The 14186-nt window shown below is 37.6% G+C and overlaps 1 protein-coding gene across 3 annotated transcripts in view; it reads left to right on the top strand.

Moving 5' to 3' along the window:
* The window catches only part of Acer3 (alkaline ceramidase 3), an 80816-nt gene that overhangs the window by 8039 nt on the left and 58591 nt on the right, over positions 1-14186 (top strand). The window contains exon 2 of one of the 3 annotated variants that reach the window (XM_042280146.2): positions 13527-13577. The exons of the other annotated variants lie outside the window; for them this stretch is intronic. The gene's annotated coding sequence lies outside the window, so the exon portion shown is untranslated. The remainder of the gene's footprint in view (positions 1-13526; positions 13578-14186) is intronic. 3 annotated transcript variants of the gene reach the window in all.

Genomic DNA, 14186 nt, shown 5'->3' with positions numbered 1-14186 from the left:
TTGTAGCCCTCGCTGTCCTGGAACTCACTTTGTAGACCAGGCTGGCCTTGAACTCACAGAGATCTGCCTGCCTTTGCCTCCTGAGTTTTGGGATTAAAGGTGTGCGCCACCACTGCACTTTGTATCTTAATTGTTTTATCTTGTTTATTTTTATTTTATGTGTATGGGTGCTTTGCCTGCATGTATGTTTGTGTACCACTTGCATGCTTAATATGCAACACAGCCAAAGATATTGATCCTCTGCAGCTAGAGGATCTTACATGTATAAGCCTTTATTGGGAGCTGGGAGTTGAACTTGCGTCCTCTGGAAGAGCAACCAATACTCTTAACAACTGAGCCATCTCTCCAGCCTCCCAACTTAATGTTTTTTTTTTAGGTAAAAATTTCAAATATACAACAAACTTGGAAGAATACTGCAATGGATGTTCATTTACCCACTGCCTACGCTCCTACTTTAACATTTTTTTGTACCCGTTTTATCACCTATCTATTCATTTACTGATTCTTCTCTCTGCCTATCATTTTATTTTTTTTTGACAAAGTACACTTCCCCTAAAAACTTTCACATTTGTTTCATTATATAAAATTCAATTGTTATGTGTTTTCCTTTTGGTGTAAAGTCTTCATTCAATGGAATGCATAAACATTAAAGTTATAGTTGCTGAAAAATAAATATACCTATATAACAGAACCCTTATTTAGATATTTAGCTTTGGGTTGACAATGTAGCTTTGTGGTACAGTGAATGCTTAGCATACCTGAAGCCCTAGAAGCCTTATATTCTCTCTAAGTCAGGGAGGCTGGAGAGAAAGATAGTGAGCTTTTCTATGAATCTCATGCCCCTTCTGGGTTAATAGTCACCTCCTCCTTCCTCTCCAGTGCAACCATTGTTCAGATTTTTTTTCCTCCTCCCATAAAGTAGATATGCCTGTTCTGGAACTGCATGTAAGTGGAATGAATCATCTAATATTTACTGTTTGATGTAAGGTTTCTTTTGCTCAGCAGAATGTTTTTGAGATTCATCTGTGTTGCTGTGTAGTGGTAGTTTATTATAAATGAAACACAGAACACATTTTCCTGCTGAGGTGGCTATCTGACTATTGTTGGATTTTGATGATTATCAATAGAACTGCTATGCACATTCTTGAACAAGTCTTTTTGTGGATATATGCATTTTTGTTATTTTCTATTTATTTATTTGTTTGTTTGTTTATTATTTTGACATGGTCTTACTATGTAGCCCTGGCTGACTTACTGTTTAGTCCTCACTGACCTAGAAATTGTGACAGTCTTTTTGCCTTAGCCTCCTAAGTGCTGAGTTACAGGCTTTTGTCACTACACCTGCTTAGAAGATCCATCTTTTTATTTTTTGTAGGTAAACCCCTACAGTTGGAATATTTGGGACATAGAGTAAATATATGTTTTGTTGCATTAGAAACTACTAGGTTCCGGGCGGTGGTGGTGCACGCCTTTAATCCCAGAACTTGGGAGGCAGAGCCAGGTGGATCTCTGTGAGTTCGAGGCCAGCCTGGGCTACCAAGTGAGTTCCAGGAAAGGCGCAAAGCTACACAGAGAAACCCTGTCTCAAAAAACCAAAAAAACAAAACAAAACAAAAAAACTACTAGGTTTTCTCCATTTTTACACTGATAGTTTTTGTTTTTGTTTTGAGACAAGGTCTGGCTATGTAGCACAGACTAGCCTTGAACTTTTTATGTAGCCCACACTGGCCCTCCTGACTACTGTGAATAAAGCCATGTGCTACCATGCCTGACTTACACATACAGCATCAGGTCTACATTCTTGTCAGTATTTTACTTTAGTTATTTTCATTTTAACCATTCTGGTGAATATATACTCACATGTCATGATATCTAGTTTATTTATTCTTAGGTAGTCAGTCTTTTTCCATCCCCACCCCCCTGCACACTACTCTTTTCAAGCCTGGCTATTCACATATACATTATATACCCATGCCCCTTTCATTGTTCATATTGTTCTATGAGAGATAATAAATTGTCTTTTGAAATTTTGAAGTTTGGATTGGTTTTTCAGCAATAGGTAACTGAAAACAGTGTTTAGGTTGAGTTTTGGCAATTTTGATTTCCTATTGTATAAGCTTGGTATGCTAAATTATACCATACTTTAAGTCTTATTAGACGAGACTAAAAAATAAGAACTAAGTTTAGTACTTTTGAAATCTGTTTTATCTTCCTAGAATTTTATAAGCATCCTTTTATTGATTCCTATAATGTATGCATAATAATCAAAAGAGATATTTCACCCAGTGAAAGTGTAGCTCAAAACTGAAATAATTTGTTTGTGGAACTGGGAATAATTGTTGGCTCATCCTAGATGTGCACTCTTAGCTCTTAGATATGTTCTCTAATTTCTTACAACAGACTGCTTTTAACAGTAATGGCTGGGTAGAGTTAGAAGAGCAAAACAGAACTCTGTACATAGTAAAATTTTCTTATTAGCTTTGGCTGTATACACATTGTTAAGCTTGATCTATCGACCCTTTACCTCTATGACATGTCATCTATTTTCTCTAGTAATAACTAAATCCTGAAGTCTGCTTTCTTTGATGCTAGTGTAATCACCCAGATTTTGTATAGTTCATGTTGGTATGGCTCTTCTTTCCTATCTTTTTATTGGAAGCTTGGCCTAAGCTTAGGCTCATTCCCAACTAGCTCTTTAACTTAAATTAACCTTCTATTAATTTACACTCTGCCACATGACTTTTTAACCTTTCCTCCATTCTGTATGTCTGACCCCTTCCGTGTCTCGCTGGTGTCTCCAGCATGCCTAGATTCATACCAGTTTCTCTCTCTTTCTGGAAGTCCTGCCTATCCTCTCCTGCCTATCTATTGGCCATTCATCTCTTTATTAAATTGATCAGGTGCCTCAGGCAGGTGAGGCAAAAACATAGATACACATCTTCATGAAGTGTAAACAAATATCTTGCAATAGGCCATACCTATTCAAACCACCAGTCATTTTAACAATTTCTCCCTATTTTTTATTTTTAGTTTTTGATGTGACTTCTTACTTTATACTCCAGGATGGCTTTGAACTCAGAATTCTCTTGTCTCAGCCTCTTGTGTACTGTGATTATAAGCGTGAGCCACCACACCTGGTTTAAATCTCTGCCTTTTCATTGGCATATGTTTATAAGTAATATAATTATTTGTATGGTTTGGTTATCATTTTTTTTACTGTCATGCATGTGTTCTTTGCTTTTTTTATTCTTGTCGTTTTTTATTAAATTAGCTGTATGTTTATACATCTGGTATTTTAGCTGTTTCAGTAGCTTCACTGATTGATATCTCTTTTTTTATTCCTTTAGAGTTTGCTCTCACAGGCAGTATTCAGCCTTTTGACATTATTACAAGATGTGGCATCTAAAAAGTTTACACTGTTGAGTTACCCCCCCCAAAAAAAAAAAAGAATTTTTAAAAATACAAAAAACCCTAACAAATCCCCAAACCTATGGTTGTTTGAATAGGTATGTCCCTTATAGACTCATGTGTTTGAGTGCTTGGTCCATAAGGAATGACACTCTTATGACGTATACCCTTGTTGGAGTAGGTGTGGCCTTGTTGGAGGAAATATGTCACTGTGGGGGCGGGCTTTGAGATCTCATATTTGCTCAAGCTATGCCCTCAACCTATGCCCAGTAGGGTACATAGTTGTTTCTGCTACCTGCGTATCAAGATGTAGAACTCTCAGCTCCTTCTACAACACCATGTTTGCCTGCATGCTGCCTACCATGGTGATAATGGATTAAACCACTGAAACTGTAAGCCATCCTCAGTTAAATGTTTTCCTTTATAAGAGTTGCCATGGTGATGGTGCCTCTTTACAGCAATAGAAACCCTAACTAAGATAAAATCCAAAAAACCAAAAACCCTTTGTAAGGGACTTGTAAGATGGCTCATCAGGTAGATGTGCTTATTGTACAAGCCTGGTAACCTGAGTACAATCCCCTGACTCCACAAAGTTGTCCTTTGGCCTCTACACATGTGTTATGACATTCACATATCCTCCCTCCTCCATCATACACATACACACACACAAACCCCTACATACCCCTTCCTCCATCATACACACACACACACACACACACACACACACACACACACACACACACACACACACACACGATAATAAATAATTTTAAAACCTTCATAATGCTTTAGGTGAGTTTATGATTTGTTGTTGTTGTTGTTGGGCTGAGTTCATAGCTGCCCTGAAGTACAAGCTAGGCAAATTCTCTGCCACTGAGCTACATCCAGATTTCTTTTTATTTTTTAACATACAGTCTCACTCACTAATTGCCAGGCTTGAATTCACTTTGTCACTTAGGCAGGTCTTGAATTTTCTACCCTCCTATGTTAGCTGCCTAAGTAGTTGAGCTTACAAGTCTGCACCTCAGGCCCTGCTACAACATTGTTTTTATATTCTCAGGTGGAATAATTATTGTTTCTATTGTGTTTTTATTTATTTATTTTACCTCTAACAAGGCCAATATGCATCAGCTCTTTTGCTTTTCAATGCTAGTGAATAGTTACTTCTTTATTTCATGTAACTGTGAGTCGGTTGCCTTTTAAGCATACCAGGCAGTCTTAGCCCTAGTGCCCATTACTTAAATGTTCCAAGGCCTCAGTCTTATTCCAGTGTGAGCGTTGAATCTCACCCTCCTGTGGTACCAAAACAGACACTGATGCCCTTCCCCTTACTCTCTTGGGGCAGTCATAACCTGGTTACCATATTGGTTTTTAATTTCTTTTTGTGCCACATTCCTCAGATGTATCTTGAGTTTTAATACTGTTAGAGTTAACTGTGTGTTTAAGAATATATGTATTAGCCGGGCGTTGGTGGCGCACGCCTTTAATCCCAGCACTCGGGAGGCAGAGGCAGGCGGATCTCTGTGAGTTCGAGGCCAGCCTGGGCTACCAAGTGAGCTCCAGGAAAGGCGCAAAGCTACACAGAGAAACCCTGTCTCGAAAAACCAAAAAAAAAAAAAAAAAAAAAAAAAAAAAAAAAAAAAAGAATATATGTATTAAGCCGAATGGTGGCACATACCTTTATCCCAGCTTGGGGAAGCAGAAGCAGATGGATCTCTGAGTTTGAGGCCAGCCTGGTCTACGTAAGGAATTCCAGGTTAGACAGAGCTAAATAATGATACCCTGTCTTGGAAACAAAAACAAAACAAAGAATATATTTATTGAAAATTTCCAACATGTCTATGTATTTGTAGTGCAAGGCTGTTTGCATATTGCTAGATAGATATTTATTTTCTCTTAACCAAGAATTTATGTATTTTAAAACTAGCAGTTGTATTCTATGTAGACATGTGGATAGATAGATGAGATAAGAAACTCATCTAGGTAGTAATTTACTGGGTCCCAGCCATATGGCTTCGTAAGTCTGACCATTTTTCTAAATTATTCAGAAAAGCATGTTTTTCTTTTATTCTTTCTTTTCTAAGCATGATTTCCCTAACACTTTGGCCTTCCCCAGCAAGGCCAGCATTTTTGGCTTCGTTATTCTCTATAAAGCTATTCTTTCTGTCATGTGTCTGACCTCCCTGGTTTTATTTTCCTTATCACCTTCAATCTTCTCCTCCTTCCAGGCAGCCTCTGAGATTTACAGGTTGCCTGCTTTGCAGGCTTTTCTTCCTTTTCTTCCTTTTTTTTTTTTTTTTTTTTTTTTCTCGAGACAGGGTTTCTCCATGTAGTTTTGGTGCCTGTCCTGGATCTTGCTCTGTAGACCAGGCTGGCCTTGAACTCATAGAGATCCGCCTGTCTCTGCCTCCCAAGTCCTGGGATTAAAGGTGTGTGCCACTGCTGCCCAGCTCTGCAGGCTTTTCTTTTAAACCTTGATGAAATTGCTCTTGAGCTGACAAAATAATCGTCTAAGTAGTATCGGCATACCAGGAATGTAGTATTGAGAGTCTAGCATAGGCAGACTTTCATAACCTGCCTTTGCTTCCTTTTAATGTGACCTCAGCTTTGTACACTTGTGCTTTACATGATACTGCTGTTACGTTCTGAAACTCAGCACAGCTTCATTGTTTCATGTATTTGTCCTCCCTATCCTGCTCACCCCCCTCTACTTTATTAATTCAGCCTTATTTTGATTTTTCTTCTAAATTTACAACTTATTTTAGGTTTTCTTTAAGTTTTCATTTCTAGAGGATTTTTTTCTAAATCTGTCTCAATGTTGGTCATAATCTTTTTGTTTTATGCTTGCTTTTTGTTGTTACTTTTTATTTCTTTAAACATTATAAAATACTCATATTTTGAATTTTTTCATCTTTTTGTCATTCTTCATTTATTGATTTGCTAATGCCTATTTTCTAAGATTTTTTTCACACACATGCTTGCACGTGTGTGTGTGTGTGTGTGTGTGTGTGTGTGTGTGTGTTTGTGTAGTAGTGTATTAATGTGAATGTATGGCACATGAGTGCTGGTGCCTGTGGAGTTCAGAAGATGTTGTACACCCTGGAGCTGGAGTTACAGGCAGTTATGAGCTATGCAATGTGGGTGATAGAAATCAAAATTAGGTCCTCTGCAAGAGTAACCAGTGTTCTTAACAGCTGAGCCATCTCTCCAGCCCATTTTACTGATTCTTATGTTTAGTATATATATATATTGCTTTGCAATGTTATACAATAGATTTTTTCCCACTGAGATATAAACTTAAAAAATGTAAAAAAAGGTAAATAGCTGGGGTGAGCAGGACATGAAGTGAGCAGGGGAGACATGGCCCCTCCTCTCATTTGCCATAAGGTTACGTAAACGAGGGATGCCCCTCACCGACTGTGATGCCCTTTGCCCTCACACCTTGTCCCTCACCAGCTACAGCACTGGGGAGAGCAGGCCCTGCATCTTGCCTGGGCAGGACAGTAGAGCTGATCCTTTGGTGAGGAGCACAGATGAGCTGGCCCAGAGAGCATGGAAGTGGGAGAGCTGGTTCCACCCCCCTTGTACGCCATGTGGTGGCAAGAGCAAGGGAAAGCGGCCCTCCCCCTCTTGCCCCTTGGCACCTGTGGCAGGTGAGAGAGCTGGTCTCAGGGGCATGGGAGTGGGAGAACTTACCCTGCCCCTCACCAGCTGTAGACTGGGGAGAGTGGCCTCTGCACCTCGACTGGGCAACACAGTAGAGATGGCCCTGGTGATGTAGGTGCAAGTGAGGGTGTGAGAGCAGGAAAACCCATCCTGCCCCTTACTGCTTGCTGCATAGGGTGAGCTAGCCTGGGTGATGCTGAAGAGCTCATGCCAGTGATGAGGATGAGGTAGAGCTGGTGGGCTGACCAATCTAGCAACCAACCATGCCCAGAACTAGGACTATGAGATAGCTCACCCTAACATCCACTCCATCCATGATCTGGAGTGCATGAAGGGGCCAGTCCTGCAGATCCAAAGCTGCAGGATGTCCATGACACAGGGCAACAGCAAGATATTCAAGAGGAATCCCAGTGAGGGTCCAGCAGAAGTCAGAGGCCTTGAATCAGGCCAGTGACTCTTTTTAGTCCATACATCTTGCAAATAAAGATGTATGGACTAAAGGATACACTGTGTGACACACTGTGTCACAGTACAACTTCCATGATGAGATTTTTTTCCTTTTTAATTTTAGTTTATTTTGTTTTGTGGGGGAGTTTGCAGGGGCAGAGGGCAGATGGGAAGGGACAGGGAGATGAATGGGATTAGGATGCATGATGTGAAATCCACAGAATTAATAAAAAGTGAAAAGATAAATAACAATAAAGATAAATGATTCTTTTGTCTTTGTTTCTAAAATTATTTTGGTAAACATACAATTTTATTTTGTGTGTGAATGTTTTGCCTGCTTGTATGTCTGTTCACCATGTGTATGCTTGGAGACTGTGGAGGTCAAAAGAAAGCATCAGATCTCTTGGAACTGAAGTTATAAATGGTTGTGAACCTTCATGTAGGTGCTGGGAACCAAACCAGGGTCCTCTGCAAGAGCAACAAGTGCTCTTAACTACTGAGCCCTCTCTCCAGCCCCAATAAATGATTCTTTATAGCAGTGAAGGATTCTTTAACAGTAGCATTTCTTTAATTATAAGGCATACAAATAAATGCATTTTAGAAGTTTAGATAAGTTCCAGCTTATGTATATATAATATGTTTGCTTGCCCTTTAGAATTATGAGCAAAGATTAACACTTTTCATTTTGTATTTTCTATATTGTTTCCCTTTTTTTCCCAATCTGGTGTGATAGGAGGAACATAGCTTGTTATCAAAGAGATTTGACATGAAGTTAAGTCCAGATATTCTGTTCTAACAGCTATACAACATGGAGCAACTTCTGTACTTTCTCTGGGGGTCAAGTTCTCTGATAAGTAAAATAAGGATAATAATACCTAACCCACAGATGGCATTTTATATCAAAGGATGTCGTATAAATATGTTTACTATCGTGATTCCAAGAATATAAAAACTGTTTCTGTTTCTTTTGCTCTTTTCTAACTTGCTTTTTCCAGTTTATTTATTTCAAGTAAAATGTGAAATGAAGTATTTAGATTGTAACTTAATGAAAGACTATGGAAATATGTATTATGTGTGTATTTGATAGTGCTGTTGCATTAGCTGGATCACAGAGAAACTTCTGTTTGGTACCATGACTCACTCTACTTGGCTGACCTGTTCTGTTTTCTTTAAAGCGGTTGTCGTGGGTTTTTTTGTTTTTTGTTTTTTGTTTTTTGTTTTCCTCCAGACCTTAAGCTGACACTTGGGCAGTGAATGAATACCTTAGAGAAAAATATCTTGTTTCAGTGAAACTTGGTCCAGAAATTCTGATAGGAGTAGCTTAGTACATTTGAGAGGTTTGAGAATTAAAAAAAAAAAAATTATAATTTTTAAGTTTTTTTCCTACTACGTGGGAATCAGATTCAAATTAAACACTCTGAAAGAACTTAGTAAATTCATAATCCTATTATTTTTACCTAATATTCTTTTAAAATGAATGCTTAGTTGCTCATAGAGTTGAAGATGGAAACATTGGAACACTTAAACAACTACTTACACATTTTCAAAGGAATTCCACAATTATTTTCTGTATAACTATATCTAAATGTAATTATTTGTTTTTGTTATTCATTTTCACAGAGAAGCTTACTAAATAGAATTATTTCATTTGTTATATAACTTGAAAATATGTTTGAAGTATTGAATAATGCTAGAAGGGTAGTCATACATAATTGGACAAATTTATAATTAAAAATGTATAGCCATCAATTATGAAGAGAATACAATCTTTACTAAAACATTTAAGTAACTTATTTTACTTTAAAATGTGAGATTAATAGTGTTTTTTATAAAATAAGTAAAAGCTTACTGAGTATTTTATTTTCTGAACTATAACTACACACACGCATGCACACGAACACACACAGTCCAGAACATGAAAAAGTTCACAAAGTGGAATTAGAATAGACATTTTAAGATTTTTTAAAAAAATTATCTATATGTGTGAATCTGAATTTATTTGTGCAGTGCCTGCCAGAGGTCAAAAGAGAACATTGGGTCCCCTGGAGCTGAAGTTACAAGTGGTTGTTAGCCACCTGACACAGTATTGGGAGTCAAATTCAGGTCCTTTGAAAGAGCAGTACAGTCTCTTAACCACTGAGCCATCTCCAGTCCCAAGAATAGAAATTTTACCATCAGTATCCTTGTATGTGAATCCTGACTTTTCCTTGAGGGTTTTGTTTGTTTGTTTGTTGTTATTTGCTTTTTAAGACAGGGTTTTTCTGTGTAGCCCTGGCTGTCTTGGAACTCACTCTGTAGAACAAGCTGGCCTTGAACTCAGAGATTCACCTGCTTCTGCTTCCCTGTGCTGGGATTAAAGACATGTGCCATCACTGCCCAGCTGAGATATTTTATATAAGACAAATTGCTTAATTTTTCTTTAGCTGTCATATTAGATTACTAATATCTTATGGTTTAGATGAGGAAAATGACTTCCATAAACCTGAAAGTAGCATATAAATATTGGTTAAGAGTTTAAAGCTTTGCTCTAAATTCAGGATGTGGTTGTGCACTCTGGAGGCAAAGGCAAAGTAGATCTTTGTGAGTTCTATACTATCCTCTGCTCTACAAAGTGAGACCCTATCTTAAAAAAAAAAAAGTCTTCACTATCTTTCAAATTCAAATTATCTTCCTTTTTGCTTATGAACTGAAAAGTTATTTATTTTCTTCACAAAAATGTCTGTTTTACTAAAAGTTTTACTCAGCGCAATGCCTTAACCCTCTAATAGGTGCTCATAAATAGAATGAGGGGATGAAGATGTTTAGTCTCTTAGCATAAACATTATATATTGCTATTAAAAACTAACTACTGTAGCCAGGTGGTGGTGGCACACACCTTTAATCCCAGCATTCAGGAGGCAGAGACAAGTGGATCTCTGTGAGTTCGAGGCCAGCCTTGTCTGCAGAGTGAGATCCAGGACAGGCACCAGTACTACACAGAGAAACCCTGTCTTGAAAAACAAAACAAACAAATAAACAAAACAAAACAAAACCCCAAAACTAACTACCTCTTAATTGGTAAATATAGATAGGCTCATCAGCATAAGAGGTGTGACCTTAAACCCACAGAGTTATTGTGGAGATACCATAGATATGTAATTGCTTCATATTTTAGAGGCAGTATAGTACAATTCATAAACTTAGTCCTAAGTTTTAACCTACTGCATTCTCAGTTGAAGAACTATGGACAAATCATTTTCTCTTTTGAGCCTCAATGCCTTTAGTAAATGAGTATTCTTCTATATTTATCCACTTAGAGGATTGCTTAGGGAAGTGAATATCTGTAGATGTGAATGTATTTATTATAAGCTAGGAAAAGTATCAGAAAAGTATAAGATGTAGACACTTTTTGTTTTATAAGAATATGAACTGGCTACATGGTCTACTTTTGCATTTGTGCAAATTATAGAAAATATTATAAAGATTGCACAAGGTTGGGTATCTTAAAGGACTCATCCATCTTCATAAACCATATCCACCATAAAGTTTTATTTATGGAACACAAAAGGGTGTAACAAGAGAAAGGTAAGGCAGACATTGAAGCTATGGGAGATATCAGAGGATCTTAACTTTGTGCACTGGTTTGCTTATCTCTGAGTTGAATCACTGGGATCCGGGTTATAAATTTAGGTTTCCAGAGAGCTCAAGGTTGAAATTCTCAGTGGGCTGTATTGTGTTGCTACTCAAGTAGTATGTAGTGATCTTTTTAAATTTCTGTCCTAATTCTTAATACTTTACTCCTACATATTCAAAATAAAATTTGATTTACCTAATATATAAGATATGGGGAAAAGATTGAGCTTTATTGTAATCTCAGAGAAACAGCTCCAAGACCACACCCAGGGTTTGTAGAAAAATCCATGATGTTGGTGAGAATTAAACTTCTATCTGATGGGTAGGAAGGGAACACACCTTTCTGATGGCAACTTTCTTTATTACTCCATGTTGAAAATCTTCCTCTTTGTCTTTTCCCAGTTATATATTCCCAACAGAAAGCTTTAGACAATATAAGAGTGACATTTGAGGGCCACATTACATTTCTTGAGTAAATGATAAGAAGCAGAGCATCCTGATAACCACACAAAATAAATCTATCAGTTTTCTGGTTAGTGGCACAGCTGCAGCTGTGAAGGAGGATTCAGTTGTTTCACTATCTTGCCAAGAATATAGCCTATAAAGGGGGTAAAAAGACAAACTCTCTGGGAGCTTAGAAAATAGAGAAATTATACATTATATTCTGTATTTCTAAGTGTGATAAACATTCTAAATTAACATTTAAAAGTGTCATTTTCTCTTGGGCTTGGATTGCTGTGCTGGCTAGGGGAGTGCAGCCGGTGCAGCTGGGAGTGAGTAACCATGGCAACGCTTGGCACTTCCCTGAGGGATAATGACATGAAAATCATCCCAAATCTTAAGATATATTTTCTTATCCTGTGTGCAACCTCAGATCACAAGGACAGAAACTTGGAACTCTTATTTCAGGGCTGTAAAGTTAGATTATCCTCTGTAGCCCTGGCTAGTCGTGAAAACTTTTCCCGTGGTTTAGCTGGATGAAAGCAGTTTCTCTCTGGACTCTGGTTAATTGCTATTCTGTCACACATGTAAATTTCAGGACCTCAACATAAACAGTTAGTTAGTTGCCCCTTGAGTTTTGTATCATAAGACTAAAGTTAGGAGTTTGTACAGAGTTAATTGCTGAGGAATTTTTGCAGGGAGTTAGGTCTTATGTTATCAACCAGACTTTAGCTAGAGAAGAACTGGCACAAAAGTTGCTTTGTGCCTGTGATCTTGGTTCAATAATCAGACATCTGGGAATTTGTCCTTGTGCATTTTCTGTGAAGGTTTATTTTATGATTCATTTGCAGGGACATCTAGTCTACTTTGAACTTGCTCTGAGGTTTTTAAATCAACCAATTGTATGTTATTGTCTTGAAGCTGTGGAACAAAGGCCTAGCTACAAAAGTATATTTTATTCACCAAAATTACACAGTAGAAGAAGAAATAATTTTTCTGTCGATCCATAGACATAATTGTGTCCAATATATTCAAGGAGAGAACACACTAACAATCCAGGCTATGGGAGAAGATCCCATAACTATTTTAAGGAAGAATTGTGGTAGCACATAAGAAAAGTACAGACAGAAGCAAACAATATTCAGCATCTGTGTCCTTGTAAGCTTTGTTTGACGAGGTTCCTCCATCAGAGAATTATTCATCTGGTAGGTTGACCTTATAAATATCAGTTATTATATGCTGTATATTCTTATGGCTTCTGGAAGAGCTTAATTTTTCTCAAATTGAATTTTAGTTCAGTTACCTTTTACCATTTGTTAAATGCTTCTTCCAAAAAGTTGAAAACCAACATTATTACATGCTACATTTTAAATGTACTTGTGTATGTATCAGGACTTTCCAATCTGTCTTAGTGAACTCTCTTGTTTCAGCATCACATTATTTTGATGATTTGTGTGTGTGCATGAGTGCACTCACATGTGTGTGCATTTATGTTGGGCTCAAACTTAGGACTAGATGTATGCCATACAAGTCTTCTACCACTGAGCTATGTCTGCTGCCCTGTTTTAACTAATGTTTTATATAACTTCCTAATTGCTTCAATTGTGGTTCTACTTTCTGTATCCATACCCATGTTCCCTGTCACCAGCAAAAAACAATGCCAATAGATAAAAGGACTTTGTACTTTTGTTTAGGGTTAACAGTGAGAGAACATAATTTTATTAGATACTTTTTGGAACCAGGAAGGGGAAAATGAAAGTGATATGGCTTAAATATGATTGATGACCACTAAAACTCATGTGGACATTTAATTCCCAATGTCACAATATTGTGAGTTGAGACTTTTTGGAAATAATTAGGTCATGGGTGCTCCGAGCACAGATCATTTATCTTTAGAGTGAGCCTGACATCTCCCTTATTCTTGTGTACATTACTCTCCCTTCGTCCGCCAGGTTATGATGCCGCATGAAGCCCTTGCCAATCTCTGTCTCCTGAACACTGAGGTAAATAAGTTGTCCAGTCTCTAGTGTTTTGTTATTGCAAAACATAGGTTAAGACAGGAAAAAAAGTAGAATAGGGCTAAGGAAAGGGACATTTACTAAGGACATTAGTTTGAGATGGCTTTTATGCTTCCTCTATAGATGTAGGAAAGCCAGTTGATGTGGAATCTCTAATCAATTTGGTTAATGTTCCTTAAATTTTTATGTTGAAGCATTCATATAGGTAGAGAAAAGTGAAAACAAGTGCTTGTCTGAAGCTGTAACTGTGCACAGCCTTCTATAAATAAGACTTTTAAAATACTCATAAAAGGATTTTGTGTGTGTGTGCACATGGGCATGCGTGTGCACATACATATGCTTTAGTGATTATACCATTGACCATTGTAGTAAAAATTGGAAAAGAGGAAGGTGGTGATGGTGCACACCTTTAATCCCAGCACTAGGGAGGCAGAGGCAGGTGGATCTCTGTGAGTTCAAGGCCAGCCTGCTCTACAGAGTGAGTTCCAGGATAGGCTCCAAAGCTACACAGAGAAACTGTGTCTCCAAAAAAAAAAAAAAAAATGGAAAAGAGCTAAACATTGATTGCTAGAAATTTGTGTAAATAAAATATTA

Source organism: Peromyscus maniculatus, chromosome 1 (genome assembly GCF_049852395.1).
Source record: "Peromyscus maniculatus bairdii isolate BWxNUB_F1_BW_parent chromosome 1, HU_Pman_BW_mat_3.1, whole genome shotgun sequence".
Taxonomy (NCBI): domain Eukaryota; kingdom Metazoa; phylum Chordata; class Mammalia; order Rodentia; family Cricetidae; genus Peromyscus; species Peromyscus maniculatus.
This window is presented reverse-complemented; position numbering and strand designations above follow the sequence as displayed.